Raw genomic sequence first — 27,497 nt, 5'->3', positions numbered from 1 at the left:
TGAAAACAAGATACCTTTTGGGATTTTTCTGTAGAGTGGGACTCCCAAACAGATGAGGAGGTGCCCAGCCTGCTCTGGTGGAGTCCAGAGAAGGGAGATGGTATGACCATCACGTCCTGTGTAGGGGTGCGTGAGACCAAGTAGCTATGGAAAAGGGCCCCAGCCCAGATTGAATGTGGATTAGGGATCCTTACCAAGGCCTAGAGGCCTCTGTTGTAAAGAAAGAAGGAAAACAGCTTCCCAGAGTTGTCTCCATTCAGCCGGTGGGTGAGGAGAGAGAGTGAAGGTGATGCTCAGGGGGCTTGGGGGGCCAGGCCTGGGACCAGCCTGCAGCACATGCACTCATGTTTCTTTTTCTTTTCTTTTTTTTTTCTTCTCTTCCCTCCCTTCCCCTTTCCTCCCCTCCCCTCCCTTCCTCTCTTCATTTCTTCTGAAGCAACCCAGCACCAGCCATCTTTTATTGTGTGTCAGTTACAATATGAAAGGATTCGGAGGTGCTGCGCAAAGATAATGGTCAGGAACATGGAGTCTATGCTGGGTCCTCTTCAGCGGAACTTGTGTCGCCGCTCACGGTTGAGTTCCTTATAGGAACGGTAGTAGCTGAAAAGCAGAGAAGCTGCCAGCACCATGGAAACCCCAGCAACCTCTCTTTCTTCACCTCGACATACTTGTTTTAATACTGGTAGTAATCTCTTTGAAACACTCCAGCAGTGCCTTCAGGGGTGAATCCCGCAGCAGTATCCAGCGTGGCAGCTCCCCTGTCCTGACATCCATGCACTTCTCCGCCTTCAGTGGTAGGACCGACGCCACCTTGGAGCTGGGGTGTCTGCTCTCACCTGCACTCCTGTCTCATCGGCAGAAACTCAGTCACACAGCCGCGTTTCCGCAAGAGGAGCTGGGAGCCTCACGCAGCTGTGTGCTGGTGGGGGAAGAGCAGAGTGCGGAGGTGTGAGTGCTGCCCGCTGTGTCTCTCCTCAGAGAGGAAGTAGAAGTGTGGCCACAAGGGAGGAGTTTCCTTCCATTTTTGTACCTGTACTTACTCAGGCAAGAGTTGCGCTGCAGCTATGACTAACCCAGGCAGAACTGAGAACCAGGGTGGGACTCGCACCCTCTCAGGTTCAGGTACAATGTCACCCGGTTACCCGCGACGGGGACGCGCCCTGCACTCATGCCTTTCTCTCTTTGGCCAGCTCCTGCAACAGGCTTCTTCTAACCAGGCCTCTTTTGAAATCGATCTGCCACAACAGTTGCAAACCCCAGCTGCTCCTTTACCCCTTGGCCAGTAGAAGGGGAATCAATTATCCCTGCCCTCCGTGAATTGCAGTGTCTGCTGATCTGCCAAAGGACAGGATTCAAGGTCTCAGCCCTGCCCACAAGGCTCTACTTAATCTGCACCTAATCACTTCAACAACTGCTTGTTGCCCTTGGTCTCCACCTGGCGATGACAAAACACCACCTCAGACTTTCAAGAGTCTGGAAACCCTAGCCCTCAGGGGAGATAAGGATAGGCATGCATGGTGATCTCCATTTCACCCGATGCACGATACACAGAATGGTTAGCAAAGTAAAGTGCTGTAAACTTGCCCGCCATCTTTAAAGAAGTCTCGCTGTGAGCTAATGATAGTAATAGCCTGTGGTCTATTTGTCTCTGCCTTAGAAAATTCTTGAGTGGCTGCATATGAGCCATCTCCCTCAATTCATATTTGTTTTAGAGTTTTCAGTGTTACCATTTTAGGATTTATTTTCCACCACTTCAGCCCTCCTCTTTTCACCTATACTCTTGGTAATTTTGGCAACGAGTCTCATGATGCAGCCATTAGGAACTGGGGCTCTGCCTCCTTTCAGGACCCTTCCAGAATTTCTGGGTCTGGCTAATATCCTGGTGAGTATTCACCAGGAGCAAGGTGCAGCTGGACACTGAATTTTGGAGCCAAAGGCCTTATTTCCAATGAGTTCTGCTTTGGAATGTTTTTCAAATGCTTTGCAACAGTGCCATGCAAATGGATTAAATGATAAAATAAAAAATGTAAAACAAGATGGTTCACATTCCTTGGAGGGAAAAAAGCAGAAATGTCTAGGATGGTGAGCATTCTTAGAGAAGTTTCCCTCCTCTCTCATTCAGGATAGAGTTCCATCAACAAGATTCTTCAGTCCTCTGGGGATCGGTGATTGGTGCAAAAAGACATCCCTCTTCAGGGCCCTCCTAACACACACCCCAAATTGAAACAAGAAGTTTTCCTCTGCTTCCAGGCCAGACTTATTTATTTATTTGTTTGTTTTCTTTTTAAGAGAGCGAGAGGAAGGGTGAGAGAGAGAAACATCAATTTATTATTCCACTTATTTGTGCCTTCATTGGTTTATTCTTGTAGGTGCCCTGACCAGGGACTGAACCCACAACCTTGGCTTCAGATTCACCTGCTCTAACCAACTGAGCTTCCCGTCCAGGCCTTTATTTTTTCCTAAACAAATAATTTTAATCAAGTTCACAGTAAGCAATAAAAGTGCAATTACATGAGAAGCCCTATATTTTACATATTTAAATATTTTTCATTGTCTTTACTTCTAAGGTGTTGCAGGTGGGACTCACTCCTGAATCTTCTTTCTAGTGGTGGAGTAAGGTACTTATTGCTCTGGAGTGTCACACACCTTGAATTTATGGTTCATCCAAATGAATTTATGAGCAGTAGGTGGTTTTGTTGTTGGAGGATAATCAGACATATAGTGAAGCCAGCAATGACATTCAGAGGGCACCATGCTTCAATCCACAACCCAGAATATGTTTTTGCTATTCATTTCTGTAGTATATGTAACCCATCAGTGACGGCCAGAATACTGCTTATTGTCTTTATAGCATGTCTCTCTAACTGTCTGCCCCCACTAATGTACCAACCCTCACATCACTTGCCCTGAAGAGGATTCGTAAGCAGTCTTGGAGGCCACCAGGGATGCTGACCTGCTGGGGCCAGTGTTTCAAGACCAGCAGGTACTCAGTTGGCCCTGCAGACTGACCTTCCAGGTGCACCATTCAGAACGCCAGCCTGTCACTTTTTGCTCACAGGATAGTTGTAGTTTACCTTCTTCTACTATTTATGTATGCAGGATTTGGTTTTGAGAATGCTAAAAATATATGCAAAAATTCTGAGGCATAACTGAATTGTCTCAAAGAATGTGATTCTCTGTTGGAGATGGCAGCTTGCAGAAATGTGATGGGGGAGAGAAGGCAGTTACTAAATTCAGGGACTAACAAACAATTATCAGCCCTCAGGCCAATAAAATTAGAATCGTAGTTATCAGAGGGCAGGGGGCCTCTCTCTTGCTTGTTTATAAAAAATCCTGTTTTGAAATTACACAGATTCCACTGTCAAACAGCAAAGACTGTCTATCAATAGAGAGTTGAAGTAAATACTGACAATTGACAGTGTTTGAGACAACAAACCCCAGCATTTGGGATGGTGTAGACTGAAAGCCAGAAGTCTTTTAAGTTGATGGTCAAAATATGCAATGACATTAGATATACAGACACCATATACATCAAAGGTACTATTCATTCATTCAACAGATATTTTTGAGAACCCAGTCTGTGACAAGATGAAATGCAGCCATGAAAAAAACAGCCTCTTCTCCTTTGAAAATTACACTCTACTGGAGAAGACAAGAAATGAACAAAATAAAGTCAGTGTAACTGATGTGAAGGAGACAGAACAGGGTAGTACGTTAGAGGATAATGGTAGGCAGAGGCAACTTTTGTTCGAGTAGCCAGGGAAGGCCTCGTTGAGAAGGTGACATTTGAACTGAGACCTGAATTAAGGAGCCAGTTGAGAGAGGATTTGGGGGTAATATTGTAGGCTGAGTGAACAGCAAAGGAGCTCAGGACTGAGCTCGGCCTATTTAAGGAACAGAACAAGAGTCAGTCAAGCTGATGACTGACTGAATGGGGCAGTGATGTGGGTCAAGCTCAGTGAGGTAGGCAAAGACCAGATCATGAAGGGCCTTGTAAGGCATTGTAAAGGGTATAGATGTTATGTATGTATGTATGTATGTATGTATGTATTTACTTATTTGAGAGATGGGGAGGGGAGGGAGAAAGAGAGGGAGAGAGACACCAATGCAAGAGAAACATCGATTGGCCGTCCCTCTGCATGCACCCCAACCAGGGACCCTGACCAGGCATGTGCCCTGATTGGGAATCAAATTGGTGACCTCTCACTCTTTGGGACAATGCCCAACCAACTGAGCCATACCAGTCAGGGTATAGATTTTATTTTAAAGGCAGTAGGGGTTAAAATAGGTGTGGGATGTAATCTGATTTTCATTTTAAAATATTCTCTACATGTTGTGTGTAAAAGAAGCAGGAAACACACAGGCAATTGTCCTAGAGGTGCCAGGGGGAGAAGATGGTCATTTGGACAAGAGTGGCAGCCATAGACATGGAGGAAAGCAGAGAGACATTGGTTATATTCTGGAGACAGAGCCAATTGAGTTTATTCATTGTAAATAGGGAGGAAAAAGAAAGAAGAATCAAGGAAGATTCCTCGGTTTTGGCTTGAACAACTAGCTGCAGAGAGTGTCATTTATTTAGGAGGGAAAGATGGGGGTGGAGGAGAGGAGAAGCATGGGGACAGGGTGCAGAGGCAACAGCTTGGGTTTGAGGAACTTTTCATCCACCCAGGTGGAGATACCGAAAAGGCAAGTTGAACTATCACAGAATTGCCTGCAATGGTCATCCTCACCAGAATATCTAAAGATCTTCTGTCTGCAAGATCCGTGCTATCAAGATGCAGAAAACTCTCTGAAGCAGGAAGGGGTGGGGCTCTCTGGGGCATCTTTGGTTATATGTGCCCTTGATGTTACACAAGTGCCTGCATGGGGGTCACATCTGCACAGCAACTTTGACTCTTCAGTGAGCTAGCTGTCCAGTGGTATTTGGGACTCTACAGCTTCCAGAGAGTTTTTAGAAAGGGAGAGGGCTGTTTTTCTTGTCACCAGGTGGGGGAGGGGGTCACTGGCATCTAGGGCCTGGGGCAGGGAATACAAAGTGTGCTGCAATGTTCAGAATAGGCTTCACCAGAGAACAGCGGTCCAATCTAAAATTCCTGTGCCTTGGAAGAGGTTATTTAAAACTGAAGAGTCTCTCTTTCTTCATCCTTCAAATGAGGTTAGATCCAACCACCTTATTCTATGACTCACAAGATATACAAACAATAGTGATATAAATAGGGACCTGGCGGGAGGTGGTGGCGGCCTTGAAAGCACACCACTTAGATCTCCTGCTGTGGGGAGTGTGAATGACTGATGGGCCCAGCTGCTGATATTCCAGACCCACCTCCACACTTACTTGGAGACCTCGCTTCCCAGGTTTCTCCCAGCCAGAAGGGGGCACTACTGCGGGGCTCCTTTAAGGAGTGGCTCAGGCTCAAGGGCTCCCCCTCAGCTTGTCTGAACTAACTATTCTTGCTACTGCAGCCTGACTCTCCTCCCTGATCCCTGATCCCCCTTGCTTCCCTCTCTCCCTCACGCTCTCCCTGCCTATTCTAGCTCCCACCCCTTTATCCTTAGCAAGTGTTCCCCCAATAAGTTTCTTACACATTTAATCCCATCTTGGCTTCTGCTTCTCAGAGAACCCAATCTTACTCCTGTGGTGCCAGCTGTGGTTTGAGAGATCAGAAGGGAAGATGAGGTATGGAGACTGGCTTACTCATAGCCTAACAAGCAAAGAGGATGCTATCCTGAGTGTTATGTGGGGCATGCACAGTCCCTAGAAAAGGGTGGTGGCACAATTACTAAAGATTTCTCCAGGGATTACCTGGGAGAACGTCCCTGCGGAGAGGAATGCAGTGGCAGTTGCAGGGACCCAGGCAGTTGAATGATATGAGAGCAACAATACCTCCAAGAACACCAGAGTTGACTGGTTACTGCTAAGAGGCACTGCAAAGGGCTAACAAACAATAAAGATGAGTGTGAGAGCCAAAGAGGCTCTTCAATAACTTACAAAGAGGCCCTTCTCTCCTGACAGAGTTGAGCAGCAGACTGAGGATCTGATGAAGTCATGGAGCTCCAAGATGTTTGAATACTCTGCTAAGGCAAGTCTGTTATGCTATGATCAGGAACCATTTGGAGAAAGAGGGGACTCTGAAACCTGGGATGGGAACATCTGGAAGGATGCCTCTCAGCTGTTGACTTGCCAGAGGCCTTGAACCTCTAAGGTTGCAGAGCTGGCATGTCATGGCAGTGGCGCTAGTGCTGTCACCATGCTGGCAAACATGGCACAGATCCCCCTGCAAAGCAGCAGGTGTACTCTCAGGAGTGGCCTCTACCTCATCTACTGGCTCCCAAGATAATAATCAGGATTAAACCCCAGCATGACCTAGAAGGGAGTGAAACTATACATCAAAGGAGCTGTGAGAAGTAGTGAGGATGTATCAACAGGAAACTGGGAGTAACCTTGGAATTATATTGATAGCTAATGTGAGTGAAGTGGAGATGTTTGAGTTACCTTGACTAACGGTAGAGGAAAGGCTAAAAAAGCTCAGAAAATGGACCCACAAGGACCTAGAGGACATGTAATTCACCAAGACCTCCATAAGAGCATCAGCACCGCTAAAAGGTTTGGTGGCGGCTCTACCCTGCATGTCAGGTTCAGTGGTAGAAGTGGCAATTATATATTGAGCTGGCCAAAAAGGTCATTACATTTTTTCCATAAAATAAAAGACACAGTTTTCATTTTTGCCAATAACTTTATTGATTTGGATATTTTAAGTAAGTTGGCTCTCTCCTGCTATTGGCTTCTAGTGGGTAGAGGCCAGGGGTGCTGCTAAATATCTTCCAGTGCATAAGTCAGCCCCACAGCAAAGACTTATGTGGCCAAAATGTCAATAGTACCAAGAAACTTCACAGACCACTTTTTTTCCCTCATTAAACTTTGTTTTAATGGGTCTCAAAACTCTGTGACAGATTTTGGTCAAGTTGTTTCCATTAAAAAGTACTGATTTCAAAAACTAATAACTTAACTGGCACACACACAAAAAAACCCCAAATCGTCCACAAAATTCTCCTTTCTTTCTGAAGGTTTTACGGTGCATTGTAATCATTAACCAGTCCTTTACTATTAAACTTAAATGTCAAATTGAGACCAACAGTTCTGAGACTGTTCTTCCACCACTGATTAAGACTGGGTGGCAGGTGTTGGGGATAATATTCATTTAGCCTTCTGAGCTTTCTGGGCAGACTTGGTGACTTTGCCAGCTCCAGCTGCCTTCTGGTCCATTGCTTTGATGACACCCACAGCAACTGTCTGTCTCATGTCACGAACAGCAAAGCAGCCCAGAGGAGGATAGTCAGAGAATCTCTCAACACATGGGGGCTTGCCAGAAACCATATCAATGATGGCAGCATCACGAGATTTCAAAAACCGTTGGGCCATCTTTGCAGAATGACAATCAATCTTCTCCTTCAGCTCAGCAAATTTGCAAGCAATATGAGCTGTGTGACAATCCAGAACAGGTGCATAGCCAGCACTGATCTGGCCTGGCTGGTTTGGGATAATCACCTGAGCTGTGAAGCCAGCTGCTTTCATTGGTGGGGCATTTTTGCTGTCACCAGCCACATTGCCACGGCAAACATCTTTGACAGACATGTTTTTGACATTGAAGCCCACATTGTCCCCAGGAAGAGCTTCACTGAAAGCTTCATGGTGCATTTCAACAGACTTTACTTCAGTTGTAATGTTGACTGGAGCAAAGGTGACCACTATGCCGGGTTTTGAGAACACCGGTCTCCACTTGACCCACAGGGACAGCACCAATGCCACCAATTTTTTATTTTATTTTATTTTTATTGTATTTCTATTACAAATGCCACCAATTTTGTAGACATCCTGGAGGGGCAGATGCAGTGGCTTCTCAGTTAGATGAGTTGGTGGCAGGATGCAATCCAGAGCTTGAAGCCGAGGGGTTCCACTGGCATTGCCATCTTTACAGGTGACTTTCCATCCCTTCAACCATGGAATGTTAGCACTCAGCTCTAGCATGTTGTTGCCATTCCAACCGGAAAGTGGCACAAATGCTATTGTGTCCGGGTTGTAGCCAATTTTCTTAATATAGGTGCTGACTTCTTTAACAATTTCCTCGTATCTCTTCTGGCTGTAGGGTGGCTCAGTGGAATCCATTTTGTTAACACCAACAATCAGCCATTTTACACCCAGTGTGTAAGCCAGAAGGGCATGCTCACGGGTCTGCCCATTCTTGGAGATGCCTGCTGCAAATTCACCAACACCAGCAGCAACAGTCAGGACAGCACAGTCAGCCCAGGATGTGCCTGTAGTCACGTGTTTGATAAAGTCTCTGTGTCCTGGGGCGTAGATGATGGTCACATAATACCTGCTGGTCTTGAATTTCCACAGGGAGATATCAATGGTGATACCACGCTCACATTCAGCTTTAAGTTTATCCAAGACCCAGGATACTTGAAGGAGCCTTTGCCCATCTCAGCAGCCTCCTTCTCAAATTTTTCTATGGTTCTTTTGTTGATCCCACCACATTCGTAAACCAAATAGACTTGCTGGAATCTACATGTCCAATGAACACAATGTTGATGTGAGTCTTCTCCTTTCCTGTTTTGGCTTTGATTTAGTAGTGGTGGTTTTCACAACACCTGTGTTCTGGCAGCAATCCCATTGCAAAAAAGACGCAGACCATTTTTGACACATTTAATTTGTTACAGCACCTTCTCCATACATGGCACAAATATATTTTTTGTTTTTACCTTTCTTGAAATAATAAAGCATGGTATGTTAAAAATGTTGTGTATCTCCTTTCATCTTTAATATTAAAATGGCTGCACAGCCCTGGCTGGTGTGGCTCAGTTTATAGTGCTGACCTGTGAACCGAAATGTGACCAGTTCGATTCCCAGTCAGGGCACATGCCTGGGTTGCAGGCTAGGTCCCCAGTTGGAGGTGTGTGAGAGGCAACTGATAGGTGTTTCTCTCCCTTTCTTTCTTCCTCCCTTCCTTGCTCTCTAAAAATAAATAAATAAAATCTTTAAAAAGTTTTTTAAATGGCTGCACAAAAATCCACGAATTTTGTTAAGTTTTCTCAAAAAATGCACACTGATATGACAGCTGTCACAATACAATTTAACAAAGTTGTTTTCAATGAAGTTAAAGATAACTAAGTACTACTAGAGCCATCGTATGGAAAAAACTAAATGAACTTCTTGGCCAACCCAATACTAATAACTGAGTTGGCCTTATTGATATCCGTGGAATTGTGAGGCTCCAAAGTGATAGAGGCCAGGTGGTCACATTTACACGACGAGAACCAGGATGCCACAGTTATTTGGAATGACCAGCAAAATCAGAGGGGCACCCAAGGAGGCTTGACCTGAAGGGACCTATCAGGTGGTTAATAGAGCACAGTGTCCCTGGGGTCAAAAGTGAGGAGCACCCAAGAGGGTGCTGCATAGTATCTACACCAGGAAAAGGCCAGAATGGAGGAGCAGGAAGCTGAGGGATGTCCCTCCAATAAAAAGTCACACTCTCTCACACAGTTCCCAGACTCGAGCTAATTTTCAGACCTGGCACCCACAGACTGAAGAGGTAGTCAGGGTTCCTAGGAGAAAGGACCCTGCAATGTTGCAGAAAAAATATATTGTAAAAATTCTTGCAGCTATTCCCCAAAGACACATTTGATCATTTACTAAGGTGATTATAAATAAGGGAAAAGGGGAGTATCTAGTCATTTCAAGGACTCTGACATAGGGTCTAATTTGACTTGATTCCTAGGTATCCCAACTCCCCACACCCCCCGGCATCCTACTGGGCTCTGGCAGAGAGGGAGTGCTTGGCCACGGTGCAACAAGTAATGGTCCCTCCAGAACAACCCATTCTGCACTGGGTTCTGTCACATCCACAGAGTTATAAACTAGAATGGACCCCAGCAGCAGTCAGTTGTGAAATGGAAAAGATACATTCAGGATTGAGTCCGAGCAAGACCAGAGGGTGTAATTATGCTGTATGAGCAAGTAACCCATGCCACCAGGTCCCCATGTCACCTAGCAGTTTTACCTTGGACACCTGGCTATGGGGGGTGGGTGGCATCTCATCCAAGCAGCTGAAGAAGGAGGAGAAAACAAGCTGGAGCTTGATCTATAGGTGGGTTGCCTCTGTGTGGGGGGTGTAGATCAAAATGGATGGTGGCTGTATTACAGCCATAGTCAGGAGTAGCCCTGAAAGATATTGGAGAGAGAAGAGCTTACCTATGGGCAGTGCTGCAAGCAGTACCCCTGGGCATTCACTTTGCATAGAAGAAATGGCCTGGATGTACACAAATTTCTGGACAGTGGCCAATGGCCTGGCTGGCCAGTCGAGGGCTAATCCAGGTACGTGCATGGACATATAGGATTGGGCATGGACTATATTTTTGTGTCATGTGTTAACAACCCCCAGAAAGCATCTCTCACAGGAGAGGCCCTGATCAACCAATTAGCAAAATGACTTAGCCAGGTGACATTAGTCAACCTTCACGATCAGCCAATCCCCAAATGATGCACTGGGCACATGATCTGAGTAGCCATGGTGGCAGACATGGAGTCTACATATGGGCCCAACAGCATGAACCTCTACTTATCAAGGGTGACTTAGATACTGATGCCTTTGACTGTCCAACTATCAACAAAGGAGACCAAGGTCGAACTCTTCATCTGGCACTATTCTTTGAGAAGGACAACTGGCCACCTTTTGGCAAGTCTACTGCATTAGGCACCTTCCATCCTGAAGACCAGTAGTTCACCCTCAAAATGAGAGAGAACTCTTCCAAGTAGCATTTGCCTTTCTGCCTATCGAGCCCCTGCCAGCATCACTAGCTGGGGTCTCATAGCTTGCCTGACCCACAGACATGGAATCCCACACAGCACAACTTCTGACCAGGGGACCCACTTCACAACAAAGGAGGTGAAGGAGCAGACCTGTGACCATGGCATCCACTGGCCATGTCATGTATCACACCACCCAGAAGCAGTCAGATACAATAGAATGGCCTTCTAAAGGCATCAAGTGCTCACTCAGAGGCAACTCTATACAAACACAAAGTGCCATTCTTCAGGATGAAGAATATGTGTTACATCATGCCTGGCTGGTGTGGCTCAGTGGGACAAACGCCAGCCTGCAAACCTAAAGGTTACTGGTTTGATTCCCAGTCAGGACGCATGCCTGGGTTCACAAATCAATGTTTCTCACCCTCTCTCTCATCCTTTCTTTCTTGCTCCCTTCCCTTTTCTCTAAAAAATAAATATTTTTAAAAAGAATATGCATTAAATCAGAGCTGTCCCTGTGCTGCTGTGTCCCTGAGGAAAGAATGTACGGGTCTGGGAGCCAAGGGGTGAAAGCGGGAGTGGCCTCACTTATCATCATTTCCAAGGACCCAGTGGGGAACTCAGGCCTTCAGGAATGATGGCTTCAGTCACACCACAAAGCAAGCCACTGAGGGTGAGGGGAGCTACAAGGAGGGAAGGAGAGAATGAGCGAGTACCAGGGGTGTCCTGGGCACCAAGTGCAGCTGTGGGGTCTGTAGTGTGTTAGTCTTCCTCTTCTAAGTTTCCCCTCAGGAAGCGGGGTCCACAGGGACCATGGAGTTGCTGCTCCTAGAACCTGCACAGAGATGTAAACCCATGTGATGCAAGGGGTGGACTGTGGCAGCCGTGAAAATGCACCATTCAGACCTCCTGCTGTGGAATCAGAACTGACAGAGGACCCCAGTTGCTGGCCTTCCTGACCCACCCTGCGCTGGCTCACAGCCACACTTCCTGCAGGTGGCTTCCCGCCACAGACCGAGCTGCGGGGCACGAATGCAGGCCGTTCCATCGAGATGCAGACTCCTTTAATGAACATTGTTTTCAAGTTTCCAACCTTTTAATTCTTGTAAAAAATCACCTTATTGAGGTGGTGACACATAAAAATCTGTACATATTTAATGCATACACTTGATGAAATTGGAGATAAGTATTTACCCATGAAAGCATCATCATCAACATATCCATCACTTTCAGAAATTTCCTCCCACCCTCTTTATCATCACCATCATCATCATTATTTTGTGATAAGAACACTTAACATAAAATATACCTATTTAGCAAATTTTTTAAGTGTTTAATACAGTATTGTTATCAATAGGCATAATGCTGTACGGTAGATCCTAGGAGGAATTCATCTTATGTCATTGAAACAGCATACTTTTTGGCTAATACCTCCCTATTTGCCCTGCCTCCCAGGCCCTGGCAGTGACCATTCTGCTCTCTGCCTTTATGAGTTTGACTATTTTACATTCCTGATATAAACGGTATCATATACTATTTGTCCCTCTGTGTCTGACTCATGTCACTTGTCATCCAGATTCATCCATATTGTCACAGATGGCAGGATTTTTTCTAGTCCATTTCTTTAAGGCACTCAGGGGCTACCCACAAAACCATGCCACAGATCACGCTCTTCCTACCCCACCCCTTTCTCTCCCCTCCCTCTGGAAGTGTCAGGTCTGCGCTGCTGCTGGGAGTCTCTCCCCACTTTTCCTGGCTCCCTCCCCTGCACCCTGCACAGATGATCCCATAGTAAATCTCTTGCTTGTCTAATCTATCTTGGCTTCTGCTTCTTTGATGATTTGCACTAACACAGAAATGAATCTTAAAGCATCATTAATCTACTCTTAAGATGGAGACCTTTGTCAGTAGAGCAAAGATACAGTTCCATCAAAGAGTTCCTTAAGAGGTACAAATGTCCTGTTTAAAACTTTAAGAGCCGGACTCTTCCGGGTTTTCAAATACATAGTATTATATCAAAATGTATGATTCATTCATTCAGCAAATATTAATTATATCTTTACTATGTGCCATACACTGAGAAGACAGTGGTGAAGAAGACAAACTTCTGTCACAGCGTATAGTCTAGTGGGAGGAAACAGATTCTTCTATTCAACTATTATGTCTTATGTGTGGGTCTAATAAACATCTCAGAGTCAGATGTGCAAAACCGTACTCCTCACCACCTCCCACCACGTCTGCTTCACCCTCAGCCTTCCCCATGTCAAGGGATGGAAACTTTCTCTTTCCAGTTGCTTATGAGTGTCAGCATATCTTCAAATGACATCCAGAATCAGACTACTTTCTCTGCTGCTACCACTCTAGTCTGAGCCACCACAGTCTCCTGCTTGGGTTTCTACCATAACCTATCAGTGGCTCTCCTTGATTCTACCCTTGCCTCCCAATAGTTTATTCTTAACCCAGTAACCCCAGTGATCTTTTTAAAAGAGAAGTTAGAACATGCCACTCTATTCAAAACCAGGTAATGTTTCTCCATTTCACTCAGAGTAAAAGTCAAGATCTGTAGAGCAGGCTATCTGATCACACCATGATCAGCCATGTGTCTTCCCTCCTCTCGTCACTCCATCTGCTCAGCCACAATGGCGTCCCACATGCCAGGCTGCTCCTGTCCGGAGCCTCTGCACCAGCTGTTGCTCTGTCTTCAATGCTCTTTCCCCGGTTATCTGTATGGCTCACTCCTCACCTTCTTTAAGTCCTTCTCAGATGTCACCTTCTCAATGAGACCTACCCTGACCACACTAAGAATTCTGAAACCCTCCCTGGCGGGTGTGGCTCAGTGGACTGAGTGCCAGCCTGTGAACCAGAAGAGCACTGGTTGGGTTCCCCATCAGGGCACAGGCCTGGGCCGTGGGCCAGGTTCCCGGTTGGGGGCATGCGAGAATCAGCCAATCACATCTCTCACGTGCCGAAGTTTTCCTCTTTTTCTCCCTCCCTTCTTCTCTCTCTAAAAATAAATAAAGTCTTTAAATAAAGAAAAAAGAATTTTGAAACCCATGACCCCTAGGCAATCCAGATTACCTTACATTTTTATACTTTTTCTCTCAAAGATTTTACCAGCACTTATTATACTGTATAATTATATATTTTGTTTCTTGTTTATGGTCTGTTTTCTCACACCAGAATGTGAGCTCCATAAGGCAGGGCTTTTTGTCTATTTTGTTCACATGATTGGTAATCAATGAATAGTTCCTGAATGAAGTGCCTTTAAGTCACTAAAGCAGGGCTATGTGATAGAGAGTGATGTGGGGACAGGGTGGGCACTTTACACAAGATTGCTCCCTGGACTCGGGCTCCGTGAAGTCAGAGATGGGTAGGAATCCTCAGTGCCCAACACAGACTGAAGGTGCAATAAACACTGGTTGAATCTCACTGGTTGAGAGCCGGAGGCAGGGCCGGGCATCTCTTGAGGATGGTTATAAAGGCATTGCCTGTTTATTTGCTCCTCTTAACACTCACCTGGTCATGGCACCTGTGGAAACTGCTCACTTCTGTTTTATATTTGCCTGCACTTTGTACTTAAGAAAGGCTTTGCACCAGGTCTTGAACCTGTTTTAATTACCTTTTAAGAGGAAACCAGAGAGAAGGCAGGTGATCAGGAGTTTGAATGGAGGTGGAGGATATGTTCTGTTTTGTTCCTCAGACCAGAGGTTGCGCTACAGGGTAAAACTGCAGAAAGACATCCTATGTCCAGTATCAAGAAGTCAGTAGCCCTACCATGTGGAAACTACTGCACTTCCTACATTTGGGGTGGTGCGTGACAGCGTGTCGACTGAGTGGCGAGTACCAGGGGGTTTCCGAGGGCTGTTGGAAGGTCGTGAGCATTTGTGTGAGGTGGGCTTCCAGGGCTGTGTGCATCTTGCAATCTTGCTGAAAATAATATCTCTTAGCTTGCCTACCAGAAAACTGAAAACATGTCTGACAATATTTTGTAACTAATGCTAGGTGTGAGCCTTTAGCACGTCTCTGGGCCTCTGGGGAACTCAAGTTGCCTCTTCTGGAGCACTCAGCACATCATGGTCCAAGTGCTAAATGGATCGTTCTATGCTAAATGCCTACCTTTTATATATGATTGTTGGGAGGATTTAAGAATATAGTAATTTAGCTAATATTTAGTGAATAGTTTCCTGCTGAGCACTGGGCTAAGTACTTTTCCATTTGTCTAATTCCATCCACAATGAGCCTATGAATAAGATAGTCCATTTGTTACATACGCTTTGTGGATGAGGTTAAGTGACTTAACTAAGGCCACCCAGCGAGCGGGAGCGATGTGCCTATGTCTCCTTGCTCTTTCTCACTGTGTGTAGGTAGTTTGTGTGTATACTGTGACGTGCTATAGAAGTATAGCTGTCATCTTTGAGGGGTTATAGAGATTCCTAAAATTCTCCTCCTGCCATCGCCCACCTCTCTGAATTTGAATACAGATTAACCTGACATCAGTCAGTCACCCAGGGCAAGCCTGAAGCTGAGAAAGAAGTCACAGCAGACTGAGAAATGTGTGGGTGCAGGGCTAGGGGTGGGAGCAGGACTTGTATTGCCTTAGCAGCAGGCAGGCAGGACAGGAAAGTACTGACTTTGTGTGCATTAGCTTCAGCTCTTTTTCTTTTTACGCAAAAACATATCTCCTTTCAATTATAGTAGGAAAAGAGAAAAAAGAGGGAAGGGTGGGAAAGAGAACTGTAATGAAGGACTGAGCCTGTGGATGAAATGTTTTTTCTCATTTGTAAAATCACTTCACCTTTGTAAGCCTCAAATCTCCTCATCCTTAAAAACAAAAGATAATCTCTCTCTGATTGAACTGTGAAATGAGACATGTGGCAAGCACACAGAAGCTGGATTAATATTAACAACAAAAATAATAATGATATGGTTACGTGTCTAAACCTTAGTTCTGTTCAATAAGTACTCAGTAAATGCTAACAATCTTTATATATTTATTTACTGTTTTAAAAATATTATTGGGGTGACACTGGTTAATAAAATTATATAGGTTTCAGATGTATAGTTCTATAATACATCATCTGTATACTGTATTGTATGCTCACCACACCAAGTCAAGTCTCTTTTCATCACCACGTATCTCCCCTTTACCCTCTCCTGCCTCCCCCAACCCTGGTAATGACCACACTGTTGTTTGTCTATGGGTACTGTTTTTTTTCTTTTTTTAATTGGATTCTGTGGCTAACGTGCAAATATACAGTAGTCAGTGCTAGGTTGCCCTCTGGTGGCTCTCCTGCCACAAACAAACCAATTATCCCAATGGTTCAGCGATCCCCTCCCGGTCTCCTTGAACTGAAGAAGAGAAGGCTCTGCCCTGCTGGTGATCACCCAGTGGGCCCACCCAAAGGAGAGGAGCCCACGCTACAGGTGTTCTCACTAGAAAACATTAACAGTAACTGATAATCATTAAGAATAATTCCCTAACTATGTTTGATCCTTCCAAATTAGCTGGTGTTTAACCATTTCTCAAAACAATGGAAAATTCATGTGGTTGAACCTAATCATTGTTGCTGGATGGGGAGCAATTAAAAATCGGAGACTATAGTTTAAAAAGTGCTAAAACAATGGAATAAAGCACACAATGACTTTACGCGTGACTTTGTGGCTTGTGGGCTCTGGAGCTGAGAGAAGAACAATTGCTCCTCACATTCAGTCAGACCTCTCAGAGATTTTAATAATTGGGGCTCTTTTTCTAATTTTCTGTATCTCTTCTAACAGCTTTCACCCTTATATCCTGCCCTTACCTCAAGCAGAATCAGATGGTGGTGGGCTTTTGTACAATACCCCCCCTTCACTGCTAGTTCACACACACCTGCCATTTCTTTCCCTGCTTTGGAACAAGATCTACTCTCAGAGTCTCAAGAGGACAATGGATTGTGAAGCCCACACCCCCTGCATAGCCCCTCGAGAAAGACCAGATTTGGGGTGGGTGTCATAAAATCATCAATGTCCTAACATCATGAATTATAATTTTCAAAAATTGGAATCGACCAACTACGCAATCATTCTCCCACCTCACCTACCAAATCTTAAGGGACTAAGGTTAAAAAAAAAAAAGAATTTTTAAATAGAATAGATTATTCAGGAAACTATAGGAGAATTTATACTGCTTAGGATAAGCCTGCCTAGGGACTTCTGGAGAGGGTGGAAATTGGTATGAGTTTTCTGTTAAAGAATTTGACAGTATATATTAATGGCCATTAAAGCTCTTGACCAAGTAATTCTCCTTCAGGAATCTGTCCATATTAAGGAAATAAACAGGAATGTGGGGAAAAGATTTTCATACAAAGATGTTATTGCAGCTTTATTTATTACAGTAAGAAAGAGCACCAAAAGAAACAGAATTGTAAGGTCAAGTATGAAATATCCGTAAAATGAACAGCTTAGAGGTCATGTTTTCAAATAATAAAGAGTGACAGGGAAAATGGTCACATTGTAATGAAGAATGAAGATAGATCTCTATCTCCGTCTGTGTATCCAGGTATCTAGGTATCTATCTAATAATTTCCATTTCACAAAGAAATACATATAGATAATAGACACTGAAGAAAGAATGAATGACACTAAAATATTGAGTGATTATCTCTGAGTAGTGGATTGTAGGCAATTTTAGTGCTTTCCTTAAACTTTTTACATTCTCCAAAATTTCTATAATAATTATGCTTTACTTTCATAATCAGAAAAATATATGCAATAGGAAAGCTTTTTTTTTTTTGAAAAGTCAGTCAAATTTGAGTTTTATAATCTTCATGGTATTAAATTTATAAACTAAATACCAGGTTTCATCACAATGTAAAGGTGATAAATAACTGAACATGTTTTAAAAGACATCTTACAGCTGAAAGGTGCTTTCCAGTAATCTTTCAAAGCCCTCACCATATCAACATGCAGCAGTGAAATAAGTGTGAGGGAATTGTTTTCTGGGTTCTTGGCCAAATTCTGCAGCTTCTAGGAAACTCTGAACTATTCTTTTCAAGGTGTTCCACTGAACTGAAATCATTCTAAAGTTAATCCTTCTATCTGTGGCCAAAGTCAGTAGCGTTGGGGATTATAATTACACAGAGAGCTCTTGTAACATAATAAATGAGCTGATACACACTTCCAAAAGGTTAATATCCTGTGTCCTGGTTAGAACCATTGCATTTATCATTGATTACCTTGAAAGCCAAGAACAGAAAAGCACAATATCAAATCCAAATTCACAAGGATAGACCAATTAAAACACATTTTGGGTATGCCTCATGAAAAGGAAGTATTCAAGATCTTAATTTAATTCTCATCACCCCCTGTGATGTATCTCTTATGATCTCCTAGATGTGCATACAGGAAATTATATGCTAGTGTGGCATTCCCAGTTGAAGACATTAAAAAAAATGTATATATATATATTTTTATCCTCATCTGAGCGTATGTTTTATTGATGTTAGATAAAGGGGAAGGGAGGGAAGGATGGAGGGAGGGAGGGAGGGAGAGAGACAGAGAGAGAGAGAGAAACATGGATCAGTTGCCTCCCCAGTGCACCCTGACCAGGGATTGAACTTGAAACCTTTTGGTGTACAGAGGATGCGTCAACCAACTAAGCAACCCAGGCAGGGCAAGGACATTCTTAACCTAATATAGAAGAATTATATACTCAGCCTGCTGGGAATGCTTTTTTTTACATGTTCTGCATGGCTCTGTCTAGCAAACTAATTCTGGGACTCTTCAAAACATTAACTTCTAAATCTGAAATTCTAGCCCTGGCTGGTGTAAATTGAATGCCAACCTGCTAACTGAAAGTTCACCAGTTTGATTCCTGGTCAGGGCACACACTCAGGTTGCAGGCCAGGTCCCTAGCTGGAGGCAATTGAGAGGCAACTGATCAATCTATCTCTCACACATCAATGTTTCTGTCCCTTTCTTTTTCCCTCCCTCCCCCTCTCTCTTAAAGTAAATAAAATCTTTAAATAAAAATCTGAAATTCCACAATTTAAAAGTAATGGAATTAAAATAAATATCAAATTGCTTTATCATTTTCTAAAACTTTAAGAGTAACAGTATTACTTTTAAAAATCATTATAAAATGTAAATTATTCAAGCATTGGTAGTTCAGGTACCTTTTGAGAAACTTTCTGAAGTATTTGTATAAGCCTTACACTTGAACTCTATGTTTGTTCAAGCCAAATCAGCATATATCTCTTCTCCCTACATCTTCTTATAATACTTCTATTATCTTCTCTGCTTGCTCCAAAGTCATCCTATATAAATTACAAACCTGTATCCCTAATCCAAGCTTTTCTTCCTGAAATGAAGGCATTTTCTAAGTTAGTTGTAAGGCTGGTACAGCTTTGCAGGAACTCCCACAGGCTCTAGCTGGAAAATTCACATCAGCTACTACTTAAAATGAAGACATTGGTTGGCCACACGAGCTACTCTTTGTGCCCTTTACAGATTCCCCACTCACTTTCAATGCCCCTGCCCAGTGTAGTTAAGTTGAATGGGAATTCAGCAGATGTGAACCACATGCTGGACAAACTACAGCAGTGATTGCTGCCCTGATCAAGAGTTGACTTTGTTGGGAAAACAAGCGGGCGTCACCATGGGTCTGGTCTTTTGTACTCGGTGCTGGCAGGGAGCAGTGGGGAAAGCAGCCTCCTGACCCAAATCGAATATCAATTTCATTCACATATGAAGGAAAGATGAATATTTCTGCCTGATTTCAGCAATCCTATTCAGATATGCCAATGAGCTCTTAGAAATTGACAAGGCACCAAAGATCATTCAGTGCAAGTGTCCCCAACCTTCTGGAAAAAAACAACTGACTTTTAAAGAAAACTCTTGGTGCTAGAATTAGTCGAATTTGCAGAGGAGTGGGCATCATCACCAGCTGTATCCCTTTCCTTCCGAAAATTTTAGCAAACCAGGAAAAACAGCAAGGCTGGCCGCGCTAGCCGAAACCAGGCTGAGGACATATTGGAAGCCAATAAAGACCTACTAGTTGGAGGTCCTTACTTTAATGGAACCAGTGAAAAAAATGGATGGATTCCCTAGCAGGTTGTTCATGCTGAGATTCTTCATCAGATAAAGAAATAGCCAACACACACATTCACATTTCACATCCTATTTCCAGCAGCAGCGAGTATGCCTGTCAACAAGACCACATTCCAAACAGGGACAAGTCATGCAGATTAAAGCCTCACATTTTATCCTAAACCTGTCGGATTAACTATCGATGCATTCTATCGTGTTATTTTCAAAATCACAACCCATAGCATAGTTAAGCTCTGATGCGACAGGGCCTGAGGAGCTCAGCAATGGCCAAGAAAGAATGGGAGCCTGTGAAGACCACAGGTAAACTCTGAAGGCGAGAAGCCCACTCTAGGGCATGTGAGTGACAGCGGCCCAGGGACCCAGAGCTCTGCAAACACCCAGTAGTGCCTACCTGAGTGTGCTTTTGGCTTGAAAATCTTACTTCACAAGTGGGCATGCAGGTCGGTAATTTCCCATTTTGTGGATAATCCAGATGTACCAGGTCTCGGCAGTAGGAATGACATATGTATTTACCCTCTGAAAGAGAAAGCACAAGAGGTTCCTGGTTAGATGTTATATGGATCTCTCTCCATCTGACAGAAGGAAATTTAAACCCCCAAACCAAAAGCCAGCATCTGACCTGTGATAATAAAAATGAGTTTTTGAAAGGCCTATTTGTTCACAACAATATTCAGAGCTATCGAAACCCAGACTGTCTTGGTTTCCTCTGAAATATAAACATAAAGTCAGGGAATATATTTTACAATGACAGGAAATGAGGCCCTGGCGGCTTGGCTCAGTTGGTTGGGCATCGTCCTACAAAGCTAAAGGTCACTGATTCAATTCCCGGTGAGGGCACATGATCAGTATTTCTCTCCCTCTCTTTCTCTCTCCCTTCTGCTGTCTCTAGCAATAAATATTTTTTAAAAGACAGGGCTACTGTAAACTTTTTCTGCAATTTTCTAATTGAGATAAAATTTACATATTATAAAATTCCTCATTTTAAAAAGTAAAATTCAGTGCTTTATAGTATATTCATAATGTTGTGCAATCTCTTCCATTACCCCAAGAGCAAATCCCTGACCAGTTAGCAGTCACTCCCATTTTCCTCTTCCTGTCTCCCCTGGCTACAACTGATCTATCAATCCTTTCTGTCTCTGTGGATTTGCCTGTTCTGGACATCATATCAATAGAATCATATAATCTGTGGCCTTTTGTGTCTGGCTTCTTTCACTCAGCAAAATGTTTTCAAGGCTCACCCTTGTTTTAGCATGTGTCAGAATTTCATTCCTTTTTATTGCTGAATAATATTCCATTGCCTGGAAATGCCACATTTTGCTTATCTACTCGTCAGCAATTCCAGGAGTGGAATTGTGGGGTTCTATGGTAACTCTGTTTAATTTCTTGAGGGACTGCCAGACTATGTAAATTTTATTAATTGACCTTAGAGACAGAGGAAAGGAGAAAGAGAAAGAGAGAAACATCAGTTTGCTGTTCCACGTATTCATCGGTTGAGTCTTGTATGTGCCTTGACCAGGAATTGAACCTGCAACCTTGGTATACTGGAACAACACTAACCGAGTTATCCAGCCAGGGCTGTATATATTTTTTAAAAGAGCTCTTACAACAGCCAAACACAACATATAGATAAACACTTGAACTCTATTCACTAGAAAATAGTTCTCTAAACAGTCGTCTAGTAATGGAACCCATTTGAAGGTGATCTTAGATTATGAAATATTTAAGGAAACTTATTACAAAATAACTTTATTGATTAAAGAGATGTCAGGGCAAGAAGAACCCTGGAGGAAAATTAGAGTGGGAGCTCTACAGGAGGTTCTTATTCTAGCCAAGGACAAAGCAGTCTATGTTGTCATCTTCATCTTGAGGTGATGGGGGAATGGGCAAGACTCAAGAAAGATGAATTAAAAACTCATTTCATCTGCTTCAGTAACACTCAATATAATCTCTATAGTAAAATCCCTAAACATTCTGGAACCCACATTGCTGTCAACAAAGAAAAAAAAATACAGACACACCTTGGTACTCATCAGTTTCAGAACTTTTCAAATCCTCTACTTGTTGTATTTTTAAAAAGATTTTATTTATTTACTTTTAGAGAGAGTGGAAGGGAAGGAGAAAGAGAGGGAGAGAAACATTAGTGTGTGGTTGCCTCCCACATGCCCCCAACTGGTGACCTGGCCTGCAACCCAGGTTTATGCCCCGACCAGGAATCAAACTGGCAACCCATGGGTTTGCAGGCTGGCACTCAGTCCACTGAGCCACACCAGCCAGGCTACTTATTGCATTTTAATAAGAAAAATATGTTTCAGCACTTGGCACTTGCTCGGTACGTGTCAGCTTTGGCACTTGTCATGAGTTCTGGAATGAATTAACGGCGAGTACTGAGGTCCCACCGTATTTAACATGCATCTTCAATGTATGCAGATGAAGATGGAAAGTCAAATTTTAGAGTTATCTCAAAGCTAGAGTTATAGGATGAATTTTGTCCCCCTCAAAATTATATCTTGAAGTCCTAACCCCCAATATGGGTGGGCCCTAAACTGACCGTCATCCTTATTAGAAAGGGCTATTAGGAAACAGGCAACACAAAGACCAAGGGGCAACATGTGAGGACACTGTGAGAAGGAAGGCGGCCATCTACAAGCATTGTCAGGATTTAGATCTGGGGAGGGAGGACTCCTAGAGGACTCCCAGGTGGTGCCTTTCCTAAGGTAAGAACACCGGCAGAAAAATGAAGGACTGAGCTCTGGGTGGTCTGCGATTCAGGTGCCAGTGGAAGTGTGCGAGAAGATGTCCACTAGGCAACTGGTGAGGTGAGTCTGGTGTTCAGGGGGCAAAGCTCGAAGGTCTACAGAGCGAGGGTCATGCAGCCTATTAGGTTGCACAGGAAGACCTGAGTGAGACTGAGAACAGTCTGAGAGAGAGTGGCATACTGGAAAGAGTGTGGTTTATTGGTCAGACCGTCTGACTTGAAATTCTGCCTCCACCTCTCACTAGCTGTGAGGCTTTGCACAAGTTACTAGCCCACTCTGAACCTCAAGTCACCATCTGTGAGCAGAGGGGATAATGGAACCTCTCAGAACTCGTGTGAGCCATAAATGATGCAACGTGTTATATCCTAGAATGTTCTAGAATAGGAACCCAGATCAAGTGGCAGCTACTCCTATTATAGTAAGAGGCAGGACAAGGGAAGATCACTGATATGGAAAGGGTGCTCAGAGGAAGGTAAGCATCTACAGGAGAGTGAGAAGTAAAATTCAGGAGGCAAGGGGAGAAGTGAGCAAGAGTGTGGGGAAGGAAGTCAAGATAGGAGAAAGTTTCAAGGAAACCATCAGTCAACACCGTCATGTGTCTCCGAGGAGTCGAGCTGACAAGCACAGGACAGAGGACAGGGATTCGGCCATTAGGATGCCGAAGTAAAGAGAGATTGTCCTGAAGTAAGTGAGAGACAGGGAGTGGGAACCTAGAGTGTAGACCATTCCTTCCAGAAGCTGAGTCATATTCTACCAGGCAGTTGGGGGAGCCTAGGTCCTGCCTATGAAGATCTTAGACATGAACACCAACTATACATTTGATTATTCAGTAAAAGAGACATGATATTGAGAGGAAAGGAGACACTGAATTCTTCACCTGTCTTCTCACCTTCGGTTCACGTCACCCCCCAAATGGAGCTGGAACTGAAATCCTGTAGAATTCCTATTTAATTCAAAATAGAATGGGATATATTCCATTTCTTATTCTATATTTTTCCTCTTTCAAGATTATGCACTGCATTTTATCTTTTTCTTAAAAGCTCATGACTCTCAATAAACAAGGGCAGGTTAAAGACACTGAATGGAAAGTAAAAGCCAAATTCTGTGGAGAACCACTCCTTGTGGTTTCAGGAATTGTAGCCCCAGCTGTGAGCCAGGCTGCCCCCACCTCGGGAAGCCTCTAAGTCTCAAAAGAAAACTGGAAGGCTGTGTGGGAAACAGGACCAAAGGCCACTCAGAGGGTTCCCATGGGAATTAGATTTAAAGAATGCTTATTATGCTTTAGAGCTTGCTCTGTTTTTCTTATCTCTCAGTTAACTCTAAACAATCTGTAACAAAGAATGTATGAAACCTTGCACCTAATGCCAGTGTGGCACAAAGATGTTTAATAGACCCTGGCACAGACTGGTCACTGTGCCCTCTATATTGATATCTGTAATCAGTAACTGTCAACTGTAATCCAGGCGCCTAAAAGCTATTGATGATTCATGAATTTTGACCTTGTATCTCCCATGCATACCCTTCTCAATAAAAAGCATGAGGGATGGAGGTCTTGCGCTTTCTCCACTAGAGGGAACAGCCACCTCCTTTAGCCCTCCAGACAAAATAGTGTCCTGGATAAGTTCGTTCTGCCGTAGTCGTGAAACCTCTGCTGGACAGAGTAGTTTCCAACCGAGCCAGGGCGTTGGACGCATCTCCGCCTCAAAATCCCATACGCATTCAGCCAAGAATAGATAAACCTTCAGTCCTCAAACATCCCACTCCTGTGCTTTTAAAACTCTGAACTGTTATGAAATCCATGTTGGTACTGGAAGGCACTCATTAGCTACGCAACAATAGCCTCAGGAAAACCTACGTTCGCACTCCTCCTGCACGTTCACAATTGGGAGTGTTAGAATTGCTGGTGGATTCCCCCACACCCCGAATTCCATAATAAGAGAGGATTCTGGAGAGTCAGGTGGCTTGGAAATATTCTCTTTTTGAGAATGTCTGTAAATACTTATTTGCTACTTGAAACATTATAGATTAGGGAGTCCACATCCTAAATTAAACATTTGCAAAATAATGTCACTAATGGGATTTCTAAAAACACAAAAAAGGCTTTGAGAGTTATAAAATCTATGCATTTTTGTGTTCTAAACTCCCTCATCAAAATGTCCAGTGTTTTTTTTTTTTTTAAGATTTTTATTTATTTATTTTTAGAGAGAGGGGAAAGGAGGGGGAAAGACAGGGAAACATCAATGTGTGGTTGCCTCTCACGCCCCCAACTGGGGACCTGGCCTGCAACCCAGGCACGTGCCCTGGCTGGGAATCTAGCCAATGCTTTGGTTCACAGGACGGTGCTCAATCCACTGAGCCACACCAACCCGGGAAAAATGCCCAGCTCTTTATATTTACTTTTTAAACTTTATTTTAGCAATATGATTTATTTGAAAAAGTATTTACTGAGAATAAAGTTGTTTCATGTTTCAGTTAAAAAAAAAAAAAAAGCTCCATGACGCTCTTTTCTTATCTGGGAACTAGATTGACACTATTATTTGCCTGTGCCTCTGTGGTAATAAACCTACCAGGCAAACTGAGTTAGAGAGCTGTGTACTAGTCAGTGCTATTCTAAGAGGGGATTAATTCACCATTGACATCAGAAAACATTTTTTTCTGATGCATTTGTGTTTCTCATTCATAATTAATTTAAATCTCTAGCTACAATGTCAAGCCTCTAGCAGGCCCACTCTTTCCTTCTGTTACCAGCGTACTTGAAAAATTGGAAAAGCAAAGCCCAAGCAGCGGCAAGGTTTTACCCCCTTACTGTAAATGCAGTTTTAACAGGATGGGAATACTCTTACAAGGAAGCGCTGAATTACAAGACTAAAAGAATCTTTGGAAGGCTATCTACTAAATTTCATCTATGCTAAAAGACACTTCTCTTTATTTACTTACAAACATCTTGAAATGGGCCTATATTTTACAACAAATAGCATGTCGTGCTGTAATTGGTGCATGGTACATAAAATGTCTCGCTGGAAGGTGTCTTACATATGATGAAATATGGTAATGCTTTTCCTTACTACCAAACTATTCTAGAAATACTACTACTTACTGCTTTAAAAAAAAAATCCTCTAGATAACAGAAGTAAGATATTTGGTAATGTGGCAGACAAGCTGCTCTGGCAACATTTCCCATAGCTTAACGTGGAGGCAGGCTTCTTGTTGCCCACACCAAGAAACAAGATAGGTCATGGCTCAACACTAGGTAGAACTCCTCTTCAAATCCATTCCAGCTCTTCCTGCTCTAAACACCCCTGACACACACACACACACACACACACACCCTCCCCTTGCCCCCCCTTATAAGCCACTTCCTTCTCACCCCCAGCCTTGCAGAGGAGAGGTCTTCAGCCCTGGGATGGGTCATCTATCAGCCACTGGTAAGAGAAAAGTGAAGACCCCCTTTTTACTTAATATTTAACTTATATTAAATCTTCATTTACATCTTGTTGATAAGATCTAACCACTGTAAAGCTGTTGGAAACCCCAGGGTCTTTCATGTGTTTACAGGTGTGTCGCTGTGCCCACAATTCTTCCTGAATGGCAGCCTCAGTGCATTTTCTGCTGCCTCTCAAGAAAGACTTAGGAGCCAGGGACTAAAACCTGCAAGTCCTTGAGTCCTTTTAGGAAGAAACTGAACTATAAAACACATATCTTTCCCTGGCTGGTGTGGCCCAGTGAATTGAGGTCCAGCCTACGAACCAAAGAGTTGCCGGTTCGATTCCCAGTCAGGGCACATGCCTGGGTTGCACTGCGTTGCAGGCCAGGTCCCCAGTTGGAGGCACACGAGAGGCAACCACACATTGATATTTCTCTCCTTCTCTTTCTCCTCCCTTCCCCTCTCTCTAAAAATAAATAAGTAAAATCTTTAAAAAAACACACACACACATGTCTTTGATATTTATAACTAGTCAGAATCATGCTCAAGTTAATGTTCCATCTGTTATGGAAAATTCAACCCATCGAGCTGTCCTGTACCAAAAGGGAGCTGCAGGACTCTGTGGTCTCCATACTTTGTCTAACTCATGCAAAATCTGAAAGCACACTTGCCTGCAAGAAATAAGGCTTTCTCGTGAACAGGCTTGTAAATGAACTCAGCTGACAAGAAACCAAAACAGCAGGCCCAGCTGAAGCATTTCTCCCCAGCCCTGAAGGCCAGCTGGGTCTTTCTATAACATCAAAGGCACAAACAATGGAACTAGCGTGGAGACTTTCATCCTCCCGGTGGTGGCCCGTTGCCATCAGACTGTCAGAAGCAAGGGTAACCTACCGGGAATGTGAGTTTTCTTCACCTGAAAGTTGATTTTGCCCGAGAGCTTGTAAATCGCAGTTCCCATCTCTGAGCCCCGGCTCTGCTGTGCAACACAGAGGGACAGCTGAGGGGGACAGGCTGCGCGGACCAGCCCCGGCTGACCTGTGTGACTCAGAGCCCACCAGGAGGCCGGGCCTGCCTCCCCTTCCTGGCCACCAGCATGCTCGGCAGCTCTGCTCATCAGGGCTGTCAAACATCCACAGCCATGTCCCTAAATCAGGTCGAGGGAGCAATGAACAGGGTTGATTGGAGGTGCCTGTAATGTGCTCATTAAGGCCTCTGGACATAGACAGTTGTGTGGCCTCTGCAGTTTTTTTAACCTCACTGGGCCTCTGTATCTTCTTCTGTAAAATACAGTAATGCTCCCTTATCTGCGGGGGGTCCGTTCCAACACCCCAGTGGACATCTGAAATGGCAAATAGTGCTGAACCCTATGTATAGTATGCTTTTTCCTGTTCATGCAAACCTATGATAAAGATTAATTTATAAA

General features: G+C 43.8%; 3 pseudogenes; all 3 read right to left on the bottom strand.

Moving 5' to 3' along the window:
- Positions 1-425: 425 nt before the first annotated feature.
- Positions 426-1,170, bottom strand: LOC150012080 (ATP synthase F(0) complex subunit f, mitochondrial pseudogene; annotated as a pseudogene).
- A 1,392-nt stretch (positions 1,171-2,562) lies between these two features.
- On the bottom strand, positions 2,563-3,025 carry LOC150012079 (NADH dehydrogenase [ubiquinone] 1 alpha subcomplex subunit 12 pseudogene; annotated as a pseudogene).
- A 4,020-nt stretch (positions 3,026-7,045) lies between these two features.
- On the bottom strand, positions 7,046-27,188 carry LOC150012078 (elongation factor 1-alpha 1 pseudogene; annotated as a pseudogene).
- Between the last annotated feature and the right edge of the window lie 309 nt (positions 27,189-27,497).

This window comes from Furipterus horrens, unplaced genomic scaffold (genome assembly GCF_987537825.1).
Source record: "Furipterus horrens unplaced genomic scaffold, mFurHor1.1.pri manual_scaffold_4, whole genome shotgun sequence".
NCBI lineage: Eukaryota > Metazoa > Chordata > Mammalia > Chiroptera > Furipteridae > Furipterus > Furipterus horrens.
The sequence above is the reverse complement of the archived record's forward strand: the minus strand, read 5'-3'. Positions and strand labels throughout refer to the sequence as shown.